This window comes from Sus scrofa, chromosome X, assembly GCF_000003025.6.
Source record: "Sus scrofa isolate TJ Tabasco breed Duroc chromosome X, Sscrofa11.1, whole genome shotgun sequence".
Taxonomy (NCBI): Eukaryota; Metazoa; Chordata; class Mammalia; order Artiodactyla; family Suidae; genus Sus; species Sus scrofa.
Window position 1 is genome coordinate 74,460,128 of NC_010461.5, and position 24,970 is coordinate 74,485,097.

Here is a 24,970-nt window from a genome sequence, read left to right on the forward strand (position 1 = left end):
AATTTTTTGATATAATGCAAATTCTAAAAATGTGTAATCACACAATCTGGGAACCATATGCTGAGGGTCAGCACAGTGGACTGGAAATGACACGGGTTTGAATTTTCCAGCTCATATATTTTATAGCTATATAACCTTGGACATTTTACCTAGTCTCAGTGAGTCTTTGTTTTCCTTATTTGTTAAAAAAAAAATGAAGCTAATGATACCTATCTCATGGAATGATTTTAAGGATTAATAAGACAATGTGTATAATGCAAATGGTGCATAAAAGGCATTCAGTCAAGGAGTCCTCTCTGTAACCAAGCAAAATAGAATTCTCATCAGTCCTTTTAGAGTTAGGGCACCAGGTGGACAGCTTTGGCCAGGTGTCCTTGCTTTTGGTTATTCCATTGCTCATTGGTGCCACCATCAGACAGAACAATGAGAAGAGAAAATGAGAACTTTTTTTTCATTATTTTCAGATGTGGATTTCTATCAGTTTTATCAACAAACTGAATTTCTCATGATTTTCTTGGTTGCTTCCTTCAACTAGTAGTCTCCTTGGTCTGTAAGTGATGCTTCTACTCTACAGAGATCATTTTCTATTGGACCATACACTTAAAACTAAATGTTGTGAAGAATCCAGATTCATTATAAAGTTATCATGTAGCTGAATTTAGGAGTAAACACTGAATAAAAATACAGAGTCTGCTACTCTTTAGCTCCATGGTCTTGTGCAAATTACCTGTCTGTGAGCTTCAGTTTCAGGAACTGTAAAATGTGGATAATAATATAAATCTCACGAATCTGTCATGATGAGGACTTTAAATACTTCATAACAGTCACTGAATAGTTCTCTCCCCCTGCCTTGGGTTTAGATGGACATGTCTAATGTGGATGTTATGAATGATTAGTAGTGCCCTGAGAGTGCCTCCATGGCATGGCTTTGCCACACCTTCCTAGATCAATCACTGATTTTATTTTCATTGAATTCCTGCCATCACCTATGACTGAGTCTTATACAGCAGTGCAAACCCCAAGAGTCAGAACTGTAAGCTGTAACTATTTGACAGCTTCTGGTTTCAGCTCCAAAACATCCCCTAGCTCTAAAGAAGAGGACCATGCCTGTGCTGAATACTGTGAATAACAGAGGCAGAGTTACAGGAGGAATGAAATGTAATAGTAAATCCTTCCTTGAGTCCTCTTTCACACAGACTGCACTGAACTGTGGTGCTAACATCGCTCCCAGCAGTGACTTTAGGTGAAAAAAAAAAGCAAAAGGAAAAATAAAAAGGTGATGTGAGGATTATTTGAACCTGGGTTTTAACCTTTAAAAACACCAGGAATTGAAAAGAAGGCAGTTATGAAGAAGGAGAGAGACATACTGGGGAAAAAAGAAAGATCTGTCCGTCAATAAAAACAACTTTCCATGAAGAAGCTACTAGATAAAATCTACTCACGATAATTTGCAAAATTTTTCCTTCTTGATGTTCTACCCCTATGCAGATGCATTCCGCCTTCCATTCAGTAGAAGGAAATAAAAATGGATACTGTGCTCTTGGTGCCCGAAAACATTATCTACTTTTCCTCCTTTTATTTCAGGAAAGAGAGCCTCCTCTTTTCAAAAACAAAGCGGAGCACTAGAAAGATAAGTTTTCTATTGATTAGGCATGGAAAATGGATTTTTCGCTTAAAACCCTGCACTTTTCTGGAGAGGAATTTAAAGAATTCACCTGGTTCATTCTCTGGCCTCTGGGTAAATTTAGGACTTGCTCCTTGGAGCAAGAATCAGAGTAGACCAGCATGGAAGGTTTTGTTTGTGGTTGCTATTTGCTTTTAATCCCACTACAGGGACGGAGGAATTAGCCCTGCTTCTACATACCCACGACATATCCGAGCCAGAAACCAACCACAATGCCCCAGTTCGCTTTAGTGGTCTTGGAAGACTTGACACTCCGATGCCTGCCCGGGCGTCGCTGACTACGCAGCCAGAGAGCGCTGGCAAGCACTAGTCCTGCGGCTGGGTTCCTCCCTCATCTGCATCCTTTTCCACCTCAAAACGCGCTGTACACGCCCGCAATGCTGCACGGTCCCTGGCAGCGAAGCGGCTGGACCCCACTAAAGCAGCCCAAAGCCTTCGACCTGCTTACACTCACCCGTACTTGCTCTCTGGGTTAGCCAAACGTTAGGTCTCCACCCTAACCCTTCTCTCCGCCATCCCCAGTAGGACAGAAGGCAATCGTGGTACCAGACCCGGCTCACAGCTGAGTATGATATATGCAGACACGGTCTCCCGGCTCCAACTGTGGCTTTGCCCGGCTTCTGCCCTTGCTTCCATTGGTCTAAGTACCCTTTGTATGATAAAATGGTGCTGCCGGATGCTTGTTCTCTAGCTGGGGTCAGGGTGGTCAGCGGATGGAGAGCAAAGCACACATAACAAGAAAAATAAAACTTCTGTAAGATAATGTGAATGAGTTAAACTTAAAGGGAGGCCTCAGAGAGCAGCCAGCGGAGGATCGAGTGGAGCAGTCCCTGTCCTCGATTTTTGCTCTGCAAAGCGAGAAGCACGAAAGCGGCGCGTTTTTCCCAGCAGCGGGTCCCGCACGCAAGGGTGCCTCCAGCACGCTTCCTGCCGCCTTATTGGGGCGGCAAACAGCAACTTCTTAAGCTTACCTCCATCTAGCCCCCGCCCTTCTTCCCTGGTTCAGCGTTAGCCGAGAGGAGCCGCCCCCGGAGCAGCCGAAGATGTGGGGTGCAGGGAGTGGGGACCAGAGGGGGGTACCCAGCAGTTGGTGCTGCGCCATCCCCTCCCAGCAGGCGGCCCGGGCACTGGTTCACTTTTCTCCCCCCTGTCCGCCCTCCACTCGCTCAACCCCCTTCCCGCTTTTCCCCCTCTATCTAGTCCCTCCCCCTCGCCATTGAAAAGGGCTGGCTCGGCACTGGCTCCTTGCAGTCGGCGAACTGTCAGGGCGGGAGGAGCCGTGAGCCCGAGCTGCACAAGGCGGCCCGCGCGGCAAAGCAGAAAGCGAGCGGAACAGAGGGCGCAGAGTGGCAGTGATAGCGGCGACAAAGGCAGCCCAGGCGATCCGGGCGTCCCAAAAATCCTCAAAGGAAGCCTTCGCGACTCCAGCTGCTCCGCGGACTGCGAGCTGTGGCGGCAGAGCCCCGCTACGGCAATCGCAGTCTCCGTGGAGCTAGCGGAAGCTTTTCTCTTTTTCATTTCCCACCTCATTTCTACTCTAGTGGCTTCGACAACAAGGTAAGTATCCGGTCCGGGTGCCAGAAATGTGCGCGGTGTGTGAAGCGTGAGTCCCGCACTTGCTGCGCGGAGGCTTCCTGATGTCTGCTCTTGGTGTTTTGCCAGTGACCACAGAGCGGTTTTAGAGACGCTTCCTGTGTCCTCCCTTACCCTTCCCCCATCGCCTCCCTAGAGATAAGAGAAAGAGCAAACCCCGGAGGAGAGCGCAGCTAGAATATTTTTTTTAGCGCAGCCACCAGTCGGCTTGGCTTGGTTACTTTGCGAAAACTGTCACTTCTGTCAGAAAAGTGTCCGCGCGTGAATTTCCCCCACATTGGCGGTGCTAAAAGGTCTTTCAATTTAACGGAGGCAGCCAGCTTCAGCGAAGCTGAGACAAACTCTATGGTTGGGGCAGGGGATTGAGAAAAGATCATGTCCCGTACTCTCGGGTGAACCTAGCAAAGCGGTCTGAGCTGAGGGGCAATGCCGCAAGCCCGGAACCGTCTCGGAATTGGCGCGTGGTCTGGCCTCGCTGCGCTTCAATCTCTGGGGGCTCCGGTCTGGATCCCTGCCAGGCTGGTTCTAATCCTTGAGGGCCCGACCCTTGGCGCAGAGAGAAGGAGAGCGCAGAGCGCCCCGGGCCCCCGGTGCCATTCCGCCCACCGCTCGCCTCCCCGCCCTTCCTTCCCTCGTTACTTTTGGGGCTGTGCTCAGCCAGCACCCGCTGGATGTGGAGATGGTAGGTGTGGAAAATTTCTGCTCATATTTTTAAAAAGGAAGTTCTTATAATCGCGTTGCCAATAAACGGAACCATTTTCTCATCAAAAAAGGGGGGGTTCCTCTTTCTCTAAAGAAATGACTTTTCATCCCTTTGCCAAAACCCGCCTACCTATCCCATAAATGAATGACGTTTACTAAGCTAGAACCTCAAAACATTTTATGGATTCCCCAAAGGAATTATTTCTTTTTTTAAGCGCGTGGCCGTGAAACAGCCCCCTTTCGCGATGATGAATACCTCTTAAGAGCGTAATCGGAAAAGGTGACTTTTGCAAAGCGCAAAGCCGCAAATGGGTCTTTTCTTTACAGACTTAGAAAAGCGGAGCGGCAGTCTACCCTTGGTTGGAGGCACAACTTGCACGTGAGCGCTTAGCCTCAAAGCGACATCCTCCCTCTGCAAAAAAATAAGGGGGGGGGGGCGAGGAGAGGATGTCACTTTCCAAGAGTGTATAGCTCCAACCACTTCCTTTCCTCTCCAAAGGAAAGATTTTATAGAGCTCCACCGAAAACGGCCTCTCCTCTTCCCGAATGAATTACTCCGCCCTTCAGTGTTTTGGCCGCCTTTGCGGTTTGGGGTGCGGGGCACTGGGGTGTGCGTGTGGAGTGCGTGTGCGAGCGCCTCTGCGGGCGGGCCTTCGAATCTCTGAACGGGGTGCCCTTCCAAAATGTTGGATGGATTGGAGGGGATGGCTGGGAACTTGCGCCACTGCGGCACACACCCACAAAGCAAAGACTTGAAAGCAAGAAGGGCTAGGACAAAAGAATAAATAAAATTAAATAAGAAGAGCAAAACAAAACGAGTCCTTGTGTGGAAACATCCCAAGGTTGTGTTGAAACCTGGCATAGGAGCAGTTGCTGTGCGAAGGAAAGCGTGTGACGGAAAGCGCTGAAAACCTGGGATAGGCGGGGACAGGGGCAGGAAGTATGGGGAGGGGGATGGTGGTGTTAGAGGAGCCACAGGCGGGCTCTGAGCACGGCAACAAGGAAACAACCTGAGGAGCGTACGGAGAAGAATCCTGGACACGGAGCGAAACACCGGAGAAGGTAACGGCGCTTTAAGACTAAAGCGACTCTCTCCCCTTCCATAAAAGGTTATAACAGGAGTGACTCAAAAAGAAAACAGCAAAAACCACCAAATCGGGTACTTGCAGGCACCTTCTGAACTTTATGAAGACTAAATGCAATTGCAATTCTACTCTTGACCTTGTTTGAAACAGCCAGGGCAGGAAATAGCCTCAGGGCTGTCCTTCCGTGGTCAGGGATGGGGGTGCGGGAGGGGGACACGTGAAAGCAAGTCAAAGTAATAATAGTATCTGTACTTGTTCCCGCTTTCTTGCCTTTGTCTGGTTCACCGGAGGAAGGCGGACAGTGTGCGGGCGGTTCTGACGAATGAACTGAGATGGACGCGCTAAAGTCTAAAGATACGTTTCTCCCTCCGCTAAATTAAGAATTGCCACGCGCAGCTCAACGCGGGCCGAGTCTGGCCGCCACCGCGCTGCGCCTGCCAAGCGGCAAGGGAGCGCCTCCGCCGGCGAGGCCCGAGTCTCCTTCTCCACTCGCCTTTGCACTGGCAGCCCCTCCTGACAATGATGTCAGCCCGGGAACGGCTCGGCGGGCAGAGAGGAGGAAGAGGAGCAGCAGGTTCTGACCGGGAGCGCGAGCAGCCCTGCTCCGCGCGCTCCCAGTGCGCAGCCGCCCTCGGTTCTCGGTTTCCTTCCCGCGCTCTCTCTCGGCTCCTCCTTCCCGCTCACTCGCTCCCCAGAGGCGCGCGGAGGCAACCCGGGCAGGGGAGGTTATTGCGGCGCGGGCCGCGGCCGGTTGGGAACCCCTGAATCCGACACAGATTTAGGATTTTCCCGCCCTCCTTTCCTCCTTTTCACTGTCCCTCCCCTGCGCCCCCCTCCCTGTTCTTTCCTCTTTTCAGTTCGCACCTTCACAATCCACTGTGAACATACTCATTTAGCGGCATTCTAGAGGGCAGGTTCTTCAGAGGAAATAATAATAGTTACCAGTTTTAAATTTCCGCTGTTTTCTCTCTTCCCCGGGTGATAAAGAAGGAGGATGTGAAGACCGGCATCCTTAAAATCCTATGGCTGTCTCTGCCTTCAACAGAGCAAGCTCCCTAGAAGGCGAAGAGGGTTGTCTTCCCAAAGAAATGGTGCGAAGGGGGAAGGGGACAATCGGAGGCGCTGGCGCAGGATGGAGAGTCCCCTTATTGAGAGGGACTGGAAATTGGAAGTTGCGCAAAGGCTCTAGGAGCTGCTGCCGCAGGTGAGATGCCACCGTCCTCTTTATGATAAGGCTGCGCAGTCGCTTCTAGAGACCGGCGCGCCACATTGGGAAGCTTCAGTAATGGGATTTTACAAGACCGAAGCCCGCTGCGGCGCCCCTTCGGAGTTTGCTCTTCTCATTTTAAAGAGCAACACCCTGCTTTCCCGAATTGGAGGCTAATCCGTTTCCCCAGATTGCAGACAATTCTTTCTTTAGCTCCGGGAGAAGGACCACATCGCGCAGGTGGAGAAGGTTGCACAGGGCAAGGGGTGGGAGTTGGAGGAGAGAGGAGGACAGAGGCAGGGCATGTGGAGGCATCTGGGCCTCGGAGCTGAGTTTCCTTACCAAGGAAATTACAGCAAACTGCTTCCCTAGGAAAACTCTACAAACCGTTTACCTACTGAGTATTTTGGTTTGGAGGCAGGTGGGGGATTTGGGGGAAAAGTGAGCAGGAGCAAAGACTTCGGTTTTATAAATCTCCGGTTTTGTTTTCTTCCCTTGGATGGAAGGCTTCCTTTATTTGACTTAATCAGCACAGGCAGCAAACTTAAAGTTGCTGTGCGTTTGAAATACAGGGATAGGAAGGAAACTCAGACCAAGCATAAAAGCACATTCATTTTCTAGAGTTAACTCATTCGCTAAGGGTTGAAAGGAACCTTTTTTTTTTTTTTTTTTTTTTTTAAATCACCCGAATGCGAGTCTGATGGATGCCCAAGGACTGTGGAGCCCTGGCATAAGAGACTGCAGTTGTCACCTTATTTCTTCTTTTGGTATTCAAAACTTTATGTTCTTGGTTAGATAGAAATTCCTGATAGAGAACTTCCAGCATGCTGGTGGCAGGAAGAAATCTGGTACAGGATTTAGAAGGCAGAAAATTCTCCTTTTCTCAGTGTAAGCAGTCCACGACAGACTTTAGCCAGCATTTATAAGGTTCTTGGGGAAGGGAGGGGAAGCACAGGAACAAGGAGACTCTATATAAAGCACTGACTTTAAAATAAATTGACAAAATATGTATGGCCGCCGCATTTTCTACTAATGGCAAGGGGAATTATTCAGGGGATGAAATTTTGAAGTCTAATTTTCTCCAGTAATCTTGCTTCATGTATTTTAAAGGAGGTGTCACCTGTTTGTTTATTCACCAAAGAATCTGCAAACATTAATTAGTCACCTACTGTGCCAGACAACATGCTAGGATCCAGGAATACAAAAGAACTTGGAAAGGTAGCTTGAGCCTCTGTGAGCCAGGAGACTGACAAATTTATGATACAGTGTGATTAATGTTCTAATTGAACATTATGGAGGGAGGAATTAATTTTTGCTAAGAGGTTGAGAAAAGATTCATAAAGAAGGTGTCTCTCTGGCTTTGAAAAATAGGCATTCCTAGGCAATGGCTAGTCAGGAAGTAGACCTGAAAGAGCCTGATATAAACTAAGTAAGGAAAGGTGTGGGGGCTTGATGCCCCATTGTGGAATTAGGAGGTTTGTGTGTATTTTGTAGGCATAGGTCACTTTGAAGATTTTTCAAAGTAGATGTGTTAAAAACAGCAAAACAGGGTGAGAAAATTGGGCAGTAGGGGGCACACAATAGAAACATTTTTGTTGTCTTTAAATGTATATTTGGATAAACTAATGCATTGGAATAGAGAATAGAGGCAAATAAGTTAAGAAAATAATGTAACATCCAGAAAAGAGGACAGATGAATGAAGAGGGGCTAAGGTACAGCAGAAGAACTACAAAAGTAGGGAATGTTATGTTGGAAAGAGAATTTCTCTTTTGTCATAATCATCTCTACAGTTATATCTTTATGTTCATCTCACTTTCCCCACTCAGCCCTCCAAACTCCCCATCTTCCACCATTGGAGTAAGCTCCTTCAGCCACTTGCAAGCATACTTATGCTCACTGCACTCCATTTTCCACACACCTCTCCACATCATATCTGAGCCCCTATATTATCTCTCCCACCCTTATCCACTTGAGCTCATTTCTGTACCAACAATTAGACGTCCTTAATCTTGGCTTTTTCCTCCTTTTAGACATTAGCACACAGCTCTATCTCTACTCTTTCTCCTTTTCCTATCAGTCTTCCCTCAGTGCTTCTTCCCTGCATTGCCTAGATAATTTCTCCACTCATTCCCATTTTACTTCTTCCTTTCCACTAGCCACCTTGGACTCCTCCCCTTCAGTGACCTCAAAGAAGTTAAAACAAACAAACAAACAAAAAAAGGAGCCAGTGAGTGTCTACCTCAAACTTACAGATTTGTCAAGTTTTCCTCATCAAGATTTCTTGCTGTTTGTCTTTTGCTGTTTTATTTCCAAAAAGATTTAGAGTGTAATTTCTCAGATTTCTTATATTTTTTATTATGCCTACAAATGTCTGTTTTCCTTTGGTTACATCTAGGGATTTAAATATTGTATTTTGGGGAGTATGTCTACCTTTTCTGAATTTCTCACCACACACTCCTTAAACTGTTTCTCTGCATCTGATCCTTTCTGCTGTGTCCTCTTCCCATGGATCATTCTTTTTATGTTTTCAGTGAAAGTTTCTTGTTTTTATTCCCTTCTCTTTTTTTGCAATGTAGGATTGTCCAAGTGGCTCGAATTTAATTATTTTTGAGGGGGCAGAGGGCGTCCTCAGACGCCCTGTAACACACCACACACACACACACACACACACTTTTAAGGCCTTTGTCAAAGCATGCTCATACAAAAATACAGTTACTATGTCAATCTTCATTGGCAAAGGAACCCTTGTTTTTTACTGTATTCATTCATAGAAAGTTATTTTTGTATGTATGGAAATGGGCAGTTCACAAATTCCACATGCACTGAGGTTAGCTCAATGTTGTAATTGGGGAAGTAAGAAAGAGCATACTGTTAAAAATAGATGATACATTCTATCATCAATGACGTGTAAATTTTACCTTTGGAAAAAAATTTATAAGTACATTTAATTGGATTGACTTTATAACATTCAAATTACATATCATAGTCTGAGAAGAGTTCTGTTATCTGAAGGCTTTATTGATCATTTGGTATCCAGGATGAAAAAAACTAGGTAAGATGCCTTGATATTCCAGACTGGCTTGCATTGTTTAAATTAATCTAACACAGTTTGAAATGGTGCTATTTTTCACTGGAAGTTCATCACAAAGGCACTGTCCCCAAAATGTGGTCATTTTTTGCTAAGACAAAATGTCAAATGACCTGTATGCCATTGTCCCTCAAGATTTAGGCCCTGTGAAGCATTAATTGTAAAGCACAGGTATATCACATGGAGAAAGCTATTTTAGGATGAAGTGTCTTGAGGTTTGGTTACATCTGTGGAAAGGCTGCATTCTCATTATCAAACAGTAAAAATAAATTGCATAAAGAATTTTTTTCAATTATGGTTTTTGAATTAGAAGAGTGATTTGGCAGAAACCATAAATGCTTCCATTATCTTTTGCACTCTAGACATCCTCAACTGATCAAGGATTTAAACTGCCCTTTTAATTGTCTTTAATGTATAAGCATCAAATCAGTATAATAAAATTTGAAACTAAGAGTGACAATGGCTATAGTTGTCATTTCCAGCCCAGATCTGAAAGAATGATTTTTTTCCACCTAATCTGCTCATCTTAAATACGTAGATTTGAGAAAACAAAAAGAGGAAAGACAAAAGAAGGAAGAGAGAAAATCCTGGGAGAAGATTTTTCTCTCTTCAATAAAAACTAATTTTATTAATCTAACATTCTTTAACGTAACAACAATAAAACTAATTTAGTGATGGATTTTAATTAAACTATATGAAAATTCATTTTTTAAATCTTAAGGTGATTAGAATGCAAGTTGAGATTTTACCTATTTTACAATTCATTTCTTGTCATCGTATGAAATGAAAACAAAACATTTTTTTCTACCTTCTTGTTTTAATTCATTCTCTTAGTTTAATTCATACAGTATTCTCTACTTTCTATACTTTTAAAAGTAAATATATTATTTTAATCTCATAAAAACCTTTATGAATAGAAAAAGCACAGTTATACCTATTTTTTCAGTGGAGAAACTGAAGGTCAGACAGGTGAAATCCTATCTCTAAGGCTTTCTCATTAATAAGAGGGGACACCTATACAAGATTTTTGATTTCCAAAGGGGGCTTTTCCCAACACCTTGCCTTACCTCTCATTTCTTTGAGTATATTTCCTCAAAGTTCTTAATGTTAAAAAGAAGACTAAAAACCAAAATGCTTCTTGATTTAAAAAATAAAAATTTCCAAGTATATTCAAATATATTCAAAAATTCTAACAATTAACTAATTGTGTCATTCTCCTCTCCTTCAGAGTGTTTGTGCACTATACATGTAAATAATATGTGATAAAATATACTATTGAAATTTACATGTTCAAAAATGCTCATGCACTTCCTCTTTTTTATTTACAAGAATAATTCAAATTATGACCCAGTTAATGACACTCCATAAAGTTTACTTGATGTGGCAAGTATTTAGTGTTGTTGCCTGATTCATTTTCCTTTTAGGATATCTATTTTTATATATGATTTATTTTAGAGAATATTTGACATTTATTTTCAAATAGCATTTTCCTTCTGACATGCCGTCTTTGAAGCAAAATATCTTTGGAAATCACTTATGTGTAGGTTTGTATAATATCAACCAAAGGACATTAAGCTCCCAATACGCAACTCATTTTCTATTCTCTTCAGGATTGTAAACTCCTTTTTCTCATGGTTTTTAGTACAGTAAATAAGAGCAGAGGTTTATGTAAATTGTGTGAACACAAGGTATTTTATGATTTATATTTTATTAGTATCCAGAGAGTGACCTTAGACAAATAACTTCATTTCCCTGGAATACAGTTTTCCCAAAAGTAAGATGAAGAAATTTGAAATTATTTCCAGGCCCTTTCCAATGGGGAAAAAAGTTATATGATGTTTTACAGAAAGCTGTACCATATATTCCTTCCTGGTCCCTTGGCTCTGCAGGTATTCCCAGTTTCAACACAACAGTTCATTAACCATCCATATCTAAAATGTTGTTTGTCCAGCATTGCAGTATTTCAAATGTGGTTGTTAGGATGGGTTGAGAAGATGGCCCTTAAAGTTCATCACAAAGGCATTGTCCCCAAAATGTGGGGAACTCATGTAAGGTATTGGGTGATAACATTAATTAATTTACAACCCTTCCTCTTCCCTACTTTGCTCAAATGTAGTAATAGTCCTATACCTTATCAGAAAGTTAAATATGTCCAGGACTTCATTTCTTTGGCTTTATTAAACTAGACAATTTCTCAATCTGACTTAGATATAGAAAATACTATATTTTGGAGTTCCCATTGTGGCTCAGAGGGTTAAACTCGACATAGTGTCTGTGAGGCTTCAGGTTCAATCCCTGGCCTCACTCAGTAGGTTAAGGATCTGGCGTTGCTGTGGCTGTGGCATAGGCTGGAAGCTGCAGTTCCTATTCGACCCCTAGCCCAGGAACTTCCATATGCCCCTGGTTCTGCAGTAAAAAGAAAAAAAAAAAAAAAAAAAAAAAAAAAAAAGGAAAATGCCGTATTTTCAAGCCTTTTTAAAAAAAACTTAGATTATTTTAAAAAAAACTCTATTGTGCATATTATGTTATAAAACATGAAAAATGTAGTCTTGACATGAAGGCAGAGTGAAGACTGAAGCATTAATGTTCTAAAGTATGTAAATATTTTAACTCTTTAAAAGTGACTTGAGGAGTTCCTGTCATGGCTCAGTGGTTAATGAATCCAACTAGGAACCATGAGGTTGCGGGTTCCATCAGTGGCCTCGCTCAGTGGGTTACAGATCCAGCGTTGCCATGATCTGTCGTGTAGGTCGCAGACACAGCTCGGATCCTGGATCCTGCATTGCTGTGGCTCTGGTGTAGGCCAGTAGGTACAGCTCCGATTAGACCCCCTAGCCTGGGAACCTCCACATGCCATGGGTGCGGCCCTAGAAAAGGCAAAAAAGGCAAAAAAAATTTTAAAAATAAAAAATAAAAATAAAAATGACTTGAAAAGCACATTTACTTAAGACAGCAAGAAATGTACGAATGAATTTACCTAAGGACTTAAATTTACATTTTCCTGAAGGTTTAAATATAATTTGAGAAAGATTTTAAATGAATTTTCTGAACTTTAGTCTGTTGCATGATCTTATTGCTCATGTCAAGTGGTTGTGTGTGTTAGGGATCAGGCAAAGTAGGCAGGCAAAACAAGCCAAAGTAAAGCTTTCCTTTCTTCTGTAAATAACCTTAAACTGCTTTATTTTACTTTGTGACAGAGGGAAAGGAAGAGAAAAATGAAGAAAATCAAATAGGGAAGAGCACTGCCAGAGTTTTAGGTGATAGGGCCTGGTTTTCAGTTTAGGGTGAAATATGCAACTTTTGGGATACCTTAACTGTTACTTGATACTTGTTTGCTGGTTTTACGTGGATCAAAAATCTTCAAAAAAATGTGAACACATTAAAATTTTTAAAAGAAGCTTAGCAATGGGTAATAAGCACACACAAACAGGATAAAACTTTTCTACACAGGAGCTTGCTTTATGGTCATCAGGCAGAATTTCCATTGTTTTTCTGTTTACGCCAGGAAAAAAAAATTGCTCCGTGTAACACTGATATTTTAGCCTTCAGTCAGGCTACATGATTCTTACAGCATCCCTTCTCCTGCAACTTTACTTAGCCCATGAATTCAGTTTTAACATCATAAGATAAAACAGTTACAATATATGCTAGCCATTTTATAAAGTGAATGAGTGCAAAGTAGGATTATTTGAGGAAGGGCGTTTGAATCCATTAAATACCTTAAAGCTTCTGAATGCCTTAGAATTGCATACAAGAGTAAACAATTATGGGAATATAAGGCCAATTCTAAAAATATATGTAGCAGGTTAGCTATAACAGAATCTAAGTACTTGAGAAAGAAATAGAGCCAATACACAACTTCTAATCAATCACTGTCACTGCTGATGACTTGTTATTTTAAACTCCAATTTCTAGGAAGTTATATTCTATTTCTGTGCTTCTCAAACTTTAATGTGCCTACCATTCATCTGAGAACCCTATTAAAGTGCAGATTCTGATTCAGTAGATTCTAGCTGGGGCCTGAAATTCTGCATTTCTGACAAGTTCTCTGGGGATGTAGATGCTGCTGCTTCTAAGACCACACTGAGCGACAGGGGGTTAATACTTAGTCTGGTAAACAAGCATGAAAAGGGTGAAAGGTAACAGATTTTTAAAAAAGATTCAGTGTAGCTCTTTTGCAAATAATGAAATATTTAAAAAGTAAAATGATATACAATTTTTTCATTTGGATATTAAATTTGATTTTAACCTTTGATGTAACTTAGATCAGTTGAAACTGTAGTTCAGAATAAAACAAAGTTGCTTGCTGGTCTCTGACATTTTTCAGGGCAGGAACAACGACAAAAGAGACCTGGTAGAGGTTATTTTATATTTGCTACCCCCCCCCAAGCCCCCCTCAAAGCAGGAACAAATGGTGGATTAGACACCACTTTACACCTAGATTTTGATCGTAGACTACAGCAGAAAGCCATTCAATCTAAGCTAAATTTTCATTCATAATCCACTTAGGAAATCTTCATAGTTCCTTTTTTTTTTTTTTAATGTGTAGTACATCTGGGTATGGAACCAGTGTCAAATTAAAACAAAAAACATTGAAAGCAGCTATTGAGATAAATCAAGTTGTAAGTGTTTAAACTGTGTTTGTTAGGAGGCACAGTTGTGGTTTTGGCAGAGGTAGGGAATCAACTGAAAAAACTGTCACTTCAAAGCTGGGATTCATGTCTTAATTGTGGCATTGGGATTCAGCAGCTACTGCCTTCCTAATGAAACTATATTAGTCTTTTCTAAGCTCTGATACTTTAATAGCAACAGAAGAGCTTGTTTGGTGGTAACTTGAGGATCCCAGTGAACTAAAGTGCCAAGTGGATTAGAATGGTTTTTGTAAGTGCTAAATGAGCTTGGATGTCTGCCAAAATTGCCTGGATTTCATTACTCTTAACATTATTTAATAATGTTAAGCATAGACTATTTCCATGTGCCTGAGGAAGGCAAATATATATATATTTTTATATGGCAGGCAAAATATATATATATTTTTAAAGAGGAAACTCCAAAATACATAAAAAGGAAAAGAAATCCCAAAACAAAACAGAACAAAAAACAGATGAGAAATAACAGACCTCTTCTATTTTCAAGGAATAGAAAATGGAAACTTGCTCTATAGGAAGTAGAGATATCACTTCTATGAAAATATGCCTGTCAAGACTTAAGACAGGATGAGAAAAAAAAAAACTATGTTAATTTACAATGGCATTGGAACTCAAATATTGTATAAAATTCATATGATGTTAAAAAACCACACTACTTCAGGATCATAACAACTGGAAAAAATGAGATAATTTCTTGGACTAATCTAACAAATATTAGAAGTGCTAAAAACGTTAAAGTGTTGTTAATTAGAGTAATAAAACCCAGTAGTATAACTTTAGGTCATTTTTCCTTTTTACTCTTTCAGAAGCAATGTGGATATATTTTTTTTAAAAAATGAGATTTTTTTTCAGTTAGAGGAAAATATTGATTAACTGGACAAATTTTAGTAAGTCGGTAAAAATTTAAAATAGATATCAGTGAAGATTAAATGCAATTGGCCAGTAAATAAAGCTATTTAATGTACATTAAATGTTGACAGTACTTATAATTGCTATTAATATGATAGGATTGCAAAAGCTAGTAATAGCATTACTAAGGAAATGGGTAGATTATATTCATTAGAAAAAAAATAGATTTCCAAGTTAAGTTAGGTTCCAGGATGGAGATTTGACAACTCAAGGAAGCATCATCATTCAAAAAAGTGGAAGACACTCTTGGGGATATGTTTAATACTTTCTTTGAAAATGTCTTCACATTTTATATCTCCTTTCTATCAAACACTAATGATAGCTACAAAATTGTTTAAGAACATGCCTTGCCAGTAATTGAAATAACTAAGGTTTTGAAAACAAAATGAAACTAATAATTTACAAAAAAAAAAACCCACAGTGGATTCATCATGAGTCTTTGCATTAAATCTTAAGAAATTAACTGAAATAGCACTCCTCAGGAAGTATGAAAGGCACTACCATCAGGATTTTAACTATGTGAATGATTACATGATCATTTAAAAATTGTTTTCTTGGAGTACCTTCATGACTCAGCAGTTAACAAACCTGACTAATATCCATGAGGCTGCAGGTTTGATCCCTGGCCCCTCTCAGTGGGTTAAGGATCCGGCCTTGCCGTGAGCTGTGGCGTAGATCACAGTCAGATCTGGTGTTGCTGTTGCTGTGGTATAGGCCAGCGGCTACAGCTCCAATTTGGCCCCTAGCCTGGAAACCTCCATATGCCGCGGGAGCAGACCAAGAACTTCCAAATGCCTTGCGTGCAGCCCTAAAATAGCCAAAAAAAAAAAAAAAAAAAAAGAAAAGTTTTCTTTGCACTTTAGGGTTTTACAGATTTTATCTCATCTGAATCTCACAAGAGTTCTATGAAACAGGTACTAGACCATTTTGATACACGAAGAAAGCCACACAGACAGGTTGTTTTATTTTTGTTTTTTATTCCTTACAGCCACATACCTGTAAAGATAGTACTAGATCCTTATTCTAATGATCACTGGAACAATATTCATTCCATCAGTCTGTACTCAAATTTCAGGTTCAAATATGATTAAGGCTGTAAATCAAAGGAAAACAATTAACTATATGTTTATAATATTTAATCCTTTAAAAATTTTGAATTTGTATTAGAAACTCGTAATGAGCACTCATTGGATCTTATCTGGCATAATTAGGATAATATTACTGGCTTTAGTAATTTCAAACATGTAACACAGATATGCAAGTGCACAACAGTCATAGTGGACTGGGAAATAAGGATGTGATCATATTGAACAAAAAAAGACTACCAGGATGGATAAATCTGATAAACCGTTTTAGGGAAAAAAAATGAGGATTTAGTACCAATTTAAAATAGGCTCAGACACAAGAGCCAAGTTCCTAGAGTTTTCTTTCTCAGAAAAGATAAAAATATTTGTTAAAATAGGTCTGGAGGGAGAGAGTTTGGAAGAAAAAAAAATGGAAATCTATTATGGCTATGGGTTGGCTTAGATATGGAATGTTAAATCACAAACTAAGGTGTATTGCTCTGCCTAAGTTCTGGCAATGCTTGCAACCTGGAGCTTTGGGAGGTTTCGATTTCTCATTTTATTTGAATTACATTTAAGCATTTCTGTAAGATAGATTTTTGTAATAGTAGTTAACCACGTGGGGTGAATAGTTTTACCCACTGGGAGATCATACTTGTTTTCCCTTGGAAGAACTAGATTATTAGAAGGTATTACAAAAATATCTTTTGTTGTCAGAGAAGCAAACCCTGTTTAGTTTCTTTAATGAATCTCATGAGATAATTAGTAGACTTAAAAGTATAAGCGATGACACATATTCTGCCAAAGTGCTACTGGATATGAAAGACAAACACTATCCTTATTGCAGTTTCCTCTACTTAAAATTAATATTTTTTTGTGAATTTGTACCTGACAAATGACTTCACTTAAAATCCCTTAACACTCCAGACAACCTAGTTAGTTAGGTGGCGCAGACATTTTTATCCCCCTTTTCTTTCTTTTCTTTCTTTTTTTCTTTTATTTTTTTTAAGTGAAGAATCAGTGTAGTCCAGAATTAGCTAAATTAAGCTTGCCTAAGACCATCAAGTTAGGAGTAACATCAAATTCCATGAGCTTTCACTATGCTAAATAGATTGGGTCACTGGTTGTAGATAACTTATCCGTGAATTATTATGCAATGATGTAAAATTTTTAACAAAGGAGGAGAAAGGAAGTATTTTTTAGATTTGGACTATAGCTTAGGGTTAACCTTTCGCTGAAGACAAAAATGCGAAGGTTATGAGATACTCAAGCTTAATAGAACTAGCAGTATACTGAGATAACTCATAACTGGCAGTGTTGATGAAAATAATTTGTTTGCTGCTAGGATTGTCCTTCTTTTCTCATTATTAGTGCTTCCAGCTAGAGAAAGTAGGGACATCTCAGTGAAACATATTCGTAGACACTATATAATATCCTTGAATCTCTTGTTTATTCAGTTTGGGGCTTTTTTGTTTGTTCGTCTGCTCGTTTCTTTTGCTTAAGAAGGTCATCCTTGGGGACTTTTGGTCTTTGTACATACCTTGCACTTTTTCTAAAATAACTTAATAAGACACATAGACTGTTTAATGTGATCAGTTACACTTAAGTTTTGCTGTTTTCCAGCTTACATTTTTTTTTGTTGTTGTTGTTCTCACCCATGGATTATAGAAGTTCCCAGGCCAGGGGTAAAATCCGAGCAGCAGTTCTGCCCTACACCACAGTTGCAACAATGCTGGATCCTTAACCTGCTGCACCACAGCAGGAACTCCTCTACTTCTTGTTAAGTGACTTGCCCAAGGTCACAAAAGGTAGTTAATGACAGAATAGAGTAGACTTTAGGTCTCTCTGGCCAGCCTTCTTTTCACTATATCATACTGTCACATCTTTTACCATAGTAAAACGGCTTACATAAATAATACAAAATTAGACGTGTAATGATCATATAGCCTGAAATGTTCCAAAGTGCTACTATTAATTTTGGTTACAGATTTGGATAGTAAATATGAAACAAAAGTGTATTAAGTAGCAAAAATGGTGATTCTTTTTGAATAAGGTAAAGACGTTAACTCATTGACAAATTTTATGAAAAAAGCCCTACATTTTATAAGGTAATATTACATATTTTAAAGAATTTACCAACTTGAATATTAGATATATCTTCTACATGAGTTTTAATGCTGCAATTTAATGTTGACTGAAATTTCACTGTAATACTCTGCTGTGTTGCAACACACATCTGTATTGAATCCAAGAATTTTATTTTGAAAAAAATGACATAAAAACAGTTTTATAGTCATCTTAACTTTAATAGCATGCCTCTATTTCTAGGACTCCAAAATACATTAGTTTTAATGTTTCATAAACTCTATGAATGATTTAATTTATTAAACTTTGTTTTGTTTATTTACTGAAAATTAAATATTTTCCCTGTTTATTTTAGAGGTGTTTGCTTTCCTGCTAAAAATGTCTAACATGTTAGCCTTTTAATAGATTAAATGGAGTGGAATTGTAAACTTTGGCTTAGGAAACACACCTTCAAAGGTCATGCTGCTTTTCAAAATATAAATTAATGACTTTTGATTAAATATAAGGAAATAGTCTAAAATCCAGAAACCTCAGTCATATTTTGCTCTAGTTATACTTGTTTGGATGATAATTTATTTTACATAACTAAGATTATATCTTTTTTCTTTCAAAATTTAAAGACTTTTCATTATGAATGGTCAATAGCATTTTATCTTCCATAGTTATTGGTCTACGATTTGTTACTTTTTTTTTTGGTCTTTTTGTCTTTTTAAGGCCATACCCGCGGCATATGGAGGTTCCCAGGCCAGGGGTCTAATGGGTTCTGTTGCCTCCAGCCTACGCCAGAGCCACAACAATGCCAGATCTGAGCCACGTCTGCGGCCTACATCACAGCTCACCGCAATGCTGGATCCTTTACCCACTGAGCGAGGCCAGGGATCGAAGCGGAAACCTCATGGTTCCTAGTCAGATTCATTTCCGCTGAGCCATAACGGGAACCCCTGTTGACTTTTTTTTTTTTTTTTAAATCAGAGCCGTCTATTTTTCTCCATAGCATAAACTCTGAAATTCTTTAAAGAAATAATTTGGATGTCAATTTGAATTACAGAGAAAAATTTTAGGTGTAATTTTTTAATACCATGACTGTTATGGAACTATTATACAGATAAATTTGGAAATACTAGTTATGTGGTAAAAAAGTCAACGTAGACGAATCTTTTCCTTTCAAAAGCTCCTCAAGACAAACAGGTAAAGTTGGAAACTGTTAAATGACTAAAAGGGGACAAAAATTTTCTCAGCGCTTCTTCTACAAAAGGCTTACTTGATAAGCTGATTCTCAAAACTAACAAGTTTTAATAACTGAAAAATCCAAGTCATTAACCAAAATGATTACAATATAAATGCATATTTACTCACAGCTATTATTTATTGCACACTTGATAATCACTGCATATATATATTTGTACTATGTATATATTGCACATTTGATAATCACTCTGTATATATACTAAATACTAAAGGAGGTTTCTGATTTTATATATATATACATGTGTGTATATGTATATATTACATATATGTTGGTTAAAAATAATCAGAAGCCTCCTCTATTATTTAGTTACCTTTATCTTAGATATCTACATTAGTACCCCTGTGAGGTAGGAGGTATTCTAACTATTTCCATGTTATAAATATGGAAATTGGACTTGCCCAAAGTTCAACAGAGAGTCAATGACTATGTCAGATATTTTTTACTTCACAGACCAGATTTTTAACTGCAATGATAGAGTTTATTTTTATCTACATTTTTGAAGTATCATTTAACTATGTTAATAATGACTATGTATGTGAATATTTTATTTCTCTTCAGACATGTTTAAAATTATAGCCATTTCTCAGTTTTATTAGTTGTATTAGAGCTGTAGAACAGCATGCCTTGAGGAAACAAGAAACTATATCAGTCAAACTAAATATTAAGGTTTTTTTTTCTTTCTGGACATCTTAATTGTAGGATAAATAATCAATCTAAAAAGTCACCTGTCATTAACAATTCAGTTATAGCCTGGAAAATGGACACATACTTACTAGTCTAATTTAAAACCTAGACTTTATCGTTTGATAATTCCATTTTTGTTGTAGATTATATAATCAGTTTAAAAGTTAAAATTATAGATGGCTTATGATCTTTCTCATCAAAGATGGTTGCATTTTTATTTAATTTGTATTTGAAATTTGACAGCTTTGATGTAGAGGCATGTAGCAATTTTATTTTTAATGGATTTGCTTAGACTACCCCAAGTTAAAATAAAGCCTTCAAGTCTAGTCTCTGTTCAGAAATCCTTATACATAATGCTAGGATTAATACCAGAAGGATATAATGTCTTTCTTTCAGCATTAAACAGCTAAATCACTAACATTCTCTTAAACCACTTAAAACTCAATTGAACCCAAAATTAATCTGTATAGAATTATAGTTTATTATTTTAACTGAATTTTCAAATTAACTGCTAGTTTTATTTTTATATGAGCATTAGACTTATTGTCCAAATAACTCAGTCTGTATTTCTTCTTTAGACAAATACAATACAGCAGTTCCTTATTATTTAATCATGACCTTAGGGCTGATCAGCCAGGATGGAAAACCATGAGTCAAGCACATTGATCAAAGATCAGTCAAGGAGTTCCCATCGTGGCTCAGTGGAAATGAATCTGACTAGTATCCATGAGGATGCATATTTGATCCCTGGCCTCACTCAGTGGGTTAAAGATCCAGTGTTGCCGTGTGAGCTGTAGTGTAGGTCGCAGAGGCGGTTCAGATCTGGTGTTGCTGTGGCTGTGGTGTAGGCTGGAGGCTACAGCTCCGATTTGACCCCTAGCCTGGGAACCTCCATACGCCACAAGTGTGGCTCTAAAAAGACAACATTAAAAAAAAAGAGGAGTTCCCGTCGTGGCTCAGTGGTTAACGAATCCGACTAGGAACCATGAGGTTGCGGGTTCGATCCCTGCCCTTGCTCAATGGGTTGACGATCCGGTGTTGCCTTGAGCTGTGGTGTAGGTCCCAGACATGGCTCGGATCCCGTGTTGCTGTGGCTCTGGTGTAGGCTGGCAGCTATAGCTCCGATTGGACCCCTAGCCTGGGAACCTCCATATGCCGCGGGAGTGGCCCAGAAATGGCAAAAAGACAAAAATAAAAAATAAAAAAAAAAGATCAGTCAAAAGTTAAAATGTTTTGTCAGATTTTTTTGTAATTAATATTATTATCATGCAGTAATGATGCACATGCAGTGTAAATCAGAGAACATAGATGAATACAGATGCCTCTGCTTGATACCTACAAACAGGGAAGCTTAGCAGGGTGGAATTTTGCCTAAGTGGACTCTTATTCTGTAGGCAGACTATGAGTTTTTATATTATTGTGATTTTTAAAATCTTGAAAAAATAGCCTCACTTCTCTAAAATCCAAATATACACACACAAATATCTTAAAATTTATGATATAAATTTCATATATTCATATATTCTGCCTAGGTATTTATGAACACTAGAATTCCCAAGTTTCAAAGTGGCATTAAATATTAGTAAGAAGGATAAATTTTAAAGTTTTATTAAATATAAATGTTTATCTATACCTATATATTTTAAAATAGAATTTTCTCTGATAAACCAATAAATATATTATTAAAGATTTATAGATAATAAATTTTAAATAAGCTTAACTTTTTTCTAATAAGTTAATGATATATTTAAACAATCTTAAACTTGTTCTTACTTCTTCCCTGGTTAATTTTAAATGACAAGAACCACTTTACATATATATATAGCACTGCTATTTCATGTTCTATGGAATTCTTGTAGATAAAGAACATTTGGAATCACAACAAAATGGCAATCCAGACTTTTTAAACAATTTTTATGAATTTTTCAAAAGAATTGGCACCAATGAACCAATATTTCCTGAATATACTTTTCACATATGCAGATTTTTCAAGATCTTTACATGAGGCTTAAGTAAAAATTACTGTTGGAGAAATCTTTATGAATAATGCATATCTCTGGAGAAAGTGAGATTTGTAAAGTTGGGACTTCTGATTTAATTTTCATATAAGTTCCTAAAATGGAAACATTGTTCCATTTAATGTCCTTAGTGCATATTATCCAATTATGAAACATCAGTTTCCATGAGATGTAGTATGAAGCAAATCTATTTTCCAATTCAATTACTTATTGAATGAGTAGACATTTTTCTAATAAGAAGCTAAGCAGTTGGATCAGAAGATGATATTTAGTTCATTTTACAGGAGATTTATAGTGGTTTTAGTTTAATAGAGATTATAGAAACATGTGGAATGAGACGTTCATGTATTTGTTTAGCCCATTATCAGAAAATTGAGAAAATTCAATTCCTGAGAAAAAGTTAAATTAACAAAACCATTTGCCATCAAGTACCTTTCCTATTTTGCCTAGAATTATATTTTCATACAAACCATTTAGTGGGTGATCCCCTTGATAATCTTGATCTAGATTCTAATTCTAAGACATTGCTAAGTTTTGTTTATAATAAGTGAACACATAAACATGTTTTGTAATGTATAAAGTCTGTTTAATAATAGTTAGGTAAATAATATAAATCTTCGACTTCTTGACTTGGTGGCAGTGCTAGCAAAAGAAATCCTAAGTCACTACTGATGAACCTATCTACAGAACAGAAACAGACTCACAGACATGGAGAACAGATTCATGGTTGCCAAGGAATGGGCAAATAGGATGAACTGGGATTTGGGTGTTATTAGTGCAAACTATTACATTTACAATGGATAAACAATGTGTGTATAGCACGGGGAACTACATCCAATCACTTGTGATAGAACATGATAAAGACACTATGAGAAAAAGAATGTAGATATATGTATGACTCGGTCACTTTGCTGTACAGTGGAAATTGACAGAACATTGTATATCCACTATAACAAAAATTTAAAAAAAATTTTTTAAATAATTAAGATTAATCTTACCAAGAGTGTGAAAAGACTTGCATTTGTAAAAAGGGAGATCATACCACATTAACATTGCTTAAGCTGACAAAGAATATTCTTTATTTGTAGTGACTTCTACACAGAAGATGAATTTTTGAGGTCCCAAATTCTTTCTCCACAAACTTTAGTTTCATCATACAGTTTTCTGGCATTCTTTAAATTAGACACTTGCTTCTTTTGACTTTAGATATTGTATATTTCATATATACATATTAAATATATACACATATACATACATACATATACATATGAGTGTATTTTTAATCAGTATTTGTACTAACTTATTTTAAAAAGGAATTTCAAATATTCTAAGGCTCTAATATTAGAATAGAACCATTATATTTACCAGAGTAATTTTCATTGGTTACATGTATTATATTTAGAGCAGGTTCACACTAAATTAAGTGATCAAGACAAAAGATATAGGGCAAAAGAAACAGAATGTTTACCCCTCCCTCTAATAAAGGGAAAACAAGACTCGGTAATATGAAAGTGACATTGGATAAGTGAAGTACCTAGGACATTTTTCTTGAATAATTTAGTACATTTTATGTGAATAATTTAAAGGACTGCAAAGTGGGGAGATCAGCAGGACTATAACTGAGGGGCAAAAGAAAGGTTACTATTCAAACTTGATTTAAATTGATTGCCTTTGTAAAGACAGATGGTCGAGCATTTTGATCTCATAATGAATAGTCTAAAACTTTATTAGTTTTTGAAAATTGGGATGAAATACTTATGTTTTTCTGTCTTGTCTTGGGGTATGCCAGAAAATCTTGCTAGAAGAATAAAGAGAATGAAGGTGAAGGAATGTCTTGTATTTGCTAAAGCACAACAACTTAAAGGGTTTGATTTCCACAAGAAAAAAAGTTGTTTTGTTTTAAAATGAGAGCATGAGCATTTTATGTTTCTCACCTTTCATGGTTGTGACAATTCTTTTAGATATCTTAAATTCTCTTAAGTGCAGATTTGTCATAATCTCCACTCTACACCTGTTTAAAAAATTGTAGCCCACAGAAATCTGAAACTACAAAAGAAACTTTTCTCAAGATGACAAGTCACAAGGAGTATAAATTTCAGTTACCTCACCTGTGGGAATTTCTTTTCCTATTACTTTTCAACTAATAAAGCACCTAGGTAATGGGAATTTTAATCTTACTGAACTAAATCTCTCTGTGCAAATTAAATATGCATAAGCAAGTTAAAATTTGAGTTTAGGTTGAGGCTTAAACTGGTAGAAAGATAATAGGCAATGTGGAATTGGTACTTGACCACAATTACTGAGTATAGAAAAAAATACAACAAAACATTCATAAACTTTTTTTCTTTTTTTAAAATTATAGTTGCTTTATAATATTAGTTTCAAGGATACACCATTGTGATTCAGTATTTTTACAGATTAGTACTCCAGTAAAAGTTATTACAAGGTAATGGCTATAATTCCCTGTGCTATACAGTGTATTTCTGTTGATTATCTATTTTTCATAATTTTTTTGATATTGACAGGGGCTAGTGTCTAGTTTCCCGTTTTCTCTTACCAACTGGATTCATGCAATCATATCTGAACATGTGCAGAAGAGCAGAGGGTAAACCACATTTTACTCATAGCGTCTGTGAAATATGAGTAAGGAGGAAGGTTTTCTACTATCAAAAATACCAAGGATGTGGTCTCATAGACCTATGCATCTAATGATCAGAGAGAAGCAATGAGATAAATACTTCTAATACAACAAAGTTCAAAAAGTTTAACTTTTAACAGAAACTTCTTAGTAAATTTTACTGATGTAAAATTGAATAGGGAGAATCAATATCTAAGGCAGGCAGTGACTGGAACTGATAAATTAATGCATAAGGTTGAATCAACCACTGAAGATGCCTATCTAATGGAGACTGTTGAGGAAGAGAGCCCAGTCTGTTTCCTATAGCTGATAAG

The 24,970-nt window shown here is 38.2% G+C and overlaps 1 protein-coding gene across 10 annotated transcripts in view; it reads left to right on the forward strand.

The window, feature by feature from the left end:
* Positions 2,684–24,970, forward strand: part of PCDH11X (protocadherin 11 X-linked) — a 729,120-nt gene continuing 706,833 nt past the window's right edge. For 7 of the 10 annotated variants that reach the window (XM_021080416.1, XM_021080417.1, XM_021080409.1 and 4 more), the window contains exon 1: positions 2,684–3,241. The gene's annotated coding sequence lies outside the window, so the exon portion shown is untranslated. Of the gene's footprint in view, positions 3,242–4,920; positions 5,042–6,051; positions 6,269–24,970 lie in introns of those variants that run through there. The other 3 variants (XM_021080410.1, XM_005673778.3, XM_021080411.1) reach the window with 2 other exon arrangements.